A 2928-nucleotide genomic window follows, 5' to 3' on the forward strand; every position below is an offset into this window, starting at 1 on the left:
ATTAAGAAGAGGTTTGGCCATACTTGTATCTAGATTAAGGTATGTTTGAGGTTGTGCCATGAGATTCATGCATGTTTTTAGTTGCTAGCTTGAGTTCTAATTAGCCCATGGTTCAAATCTTTGCTATGTCATGGGGATGATATTCGGCCAAGATGGATTTTGTGTTAATGCCATTGCATGCTAAATATGAAGCTTGATAATGATACATGTGATGGTGGATTGATGACTCTTGGATTTTCTTTTTAGCATTTTTGAGTGAGACATCAAGTTCTTTGTTTAACCATGACCAAAATTGAAATGGTATGGTGTTGTGATGTATTCGGCCATGGTATATCCATAAGTATGATTTATGCTTATTGCATGGTAGGTAAGATTTGTGTTTTGGATTTATGTTCATGTTTAGTTATAATCAACTTTGAGATTCGGCTCTTGCACATATATATATATATATATATATGTTTGCACATGACGTATTGGTATGACATATACAATATCTCAAGGTATATACTTACATATGATGGTGTTTCAGTTATGGAGTACATGATGGATGCGTATTGAGTTATAATATGTAATGCATTAGTTAGTAAAAGGTATGCCATTTGTGTGTGGTATTGAGTATATAATTGGCCTCAACATAGACATGCATAATCGGCCACATGAATGAGTACATAGGTTGATGTGTTGTTCGGCCATAGGTAAGCATGTTGAAGGCTTTATCTTGACTTAGAAAATTCAACTAATGAGAGTACTAACTAATGTGTTGAGTTTGATTCATGATTCCGTACATATGTGACTTTAATGTCTAATGAATATATGTGGGCTAAGTACCTTGAGTTCCTCTTTTGATGCTCAAATGATTAAATCAATTTATTTGTTAAATTAAGCTCAAGAGCAAAGGGAACTAAATCCGATAAAGGAAGGAAAAGTGGTCGAATAGCCATCGGAATCGTTCGACAACATCCAAGGTAAGTTTTCGAGTAATGGAACTTAAATTATGATTCAGTTAGATTATGTCTTAAGTAAATCAAAATCATGCTCTTGTATGTGGCTATTGAGCCGAAATTGTAAATATGATAAGTGTCTTGTGTTGAGCTTTGGTAATGAAAATGAAATATGGATGTGTCATGATTTATTGATATATGTGTGCATGGTTCTTCGAATGATGTCCAGGCTAAGTCCCGAAGGATTTGTGCTAAGTGACTAAATCCGGACTAAGATCCGAAGGCATTTGTGCGAGTTACTAAATTCGGACTAAGATCCGAAGGCATTTGTGCGAGTTACTAAATCCGGGTTAAGTCTCGAAGGCCTTTGTGCGAGCTACTATAACCGGGCTATGACCCGAAGGTATTTGAATGAGTAGCTATATCCGGTTAAACTCCGAAAGTACGTGATTCGGGAATGAATGAACTTGCTGTAAAAATTTCAGTTAATACGCTTGTGAAATCCCAACAATGAGGTATGTTTCGTATGTGCTTTGAATTAGTTGAGCCCTTACAAATAAGTATTCGCTCGGTTGATAAACGAGCCACCGCCTTTAGCTAAGTTGATCTTTTGTGTATGAACATAAGGGTTGGTAATGTGAAGTAAGTATGATATTGAGAATTTGTGCATATGAAATTATCGGTTTAGCTATATGAATGCTATGCTTTTGTTGTCTTCGAATCCTTGCTCAAAACTTACTAAGCATAAATTGCTTACTCCGTTTCTTTGTTTCTCTGTTTTATAGATTTTGGCTCGTCACCATCGGACGCGGGATTTTTGGAAGTCAAGTCTCCCACACTATCAAAGCCCCTTTTGGTACAATTTTGGTTGAACTTTGAAATGGCATGTATAGGACTACCCTTTTGTTGTTGGTCATGTACCCATGGATTTTGTGTAAATTTGGATAGCCATGCGAAAATGGCTTATATATGCTTTTAGCATAGTACTATAATCGTTTTGTATGTTGATCACTAAGAGGTATGGAAATGTTTGGAAACGATTAGCCATTGGAATGGTTAATCATGATTATACTTTGTGCTATGTATGCAAAAAGGGCTAATTGAATCATGGAAACTATGAAATAGGTAAAGTCTACCTTAAAGGCGAATCTTGACAGCAGCAGTGATGTGGATGTGAAAATCACTAAAAATAGTAGGAATGGAATTAAATAGTGAATAAATTATGTAAATTAACCTTGATGAATCTAGTTTCATATGGAAGAAACAAAACGGTCATATGAGTTGTATGTTAAGAGATATTTAGGTTTTCGTGAAATAGGGCCAGAACAGTTTCTGGATTCCCTGTTCCGAATTTGGAAATTCATTATAAATTAACCAGAGATAATTAGGAGTCATGCCATATACGTATAGATTCCTCTTTGAGTCTAGTTTCTATAGAAACAAACGGCATCAGTATTGAAGCCCTGTACAGGGAGATATCCAAGTTGTAATGCGCAAAGGTCAGTGTAGTCGATCCCTGTAACATGGGAGACTTTAACTAATAAACTGTACTAATTGGCCCGACCAAAAATTTTAGAAAAAAATTTTTAGATGTATATATGAGTCTAGTTTCAGGGAAAAATCACGAAACTGATTTTGAGTTGTGGAACTCAAGATATGATTTTTAAGGTGACAGTGACACAGTTAGCCAGCTGTCTGGAATTTTTTTAAATGGACTGTGAAAATAAATATATTATGTCTGTTAGCACCTCGTGTTCGACTCCAGCCACGGTCTCGGGTACGGGGTGTTACAAGCACACATCCCAATCCATTTAAGGAGGCGTCGCTATACACCACGAATTCTTTTCCCGATTATAGTTGCACTAGAACTGGAGTTTCAGTCAACAAAGCCATCAGCTTCTCAAAACTCTATTGGCACTTCTCCATCCATTCAAACTTGACATCTTTCTGTAACAACCTTGTCATCGGAGTAGCTATAATCGATAAT

The sequence above is a fragment of the Gossypium arboreum genome, chromosome 9, assembly GCF_025698485.1.
Source record: "Gossypium arboreum isolate Shixiya-1 chromosome 9, ASM2569848v2, whole genome shotgun sequence".
In the NCBI taxonomy this organism is placed as follows: Eukaryota; Viridiplantae; Streptophyta; class Magnoliopsida; order Malvales; family Malvaceae; genus Gossypium; species Gossypium arboreum.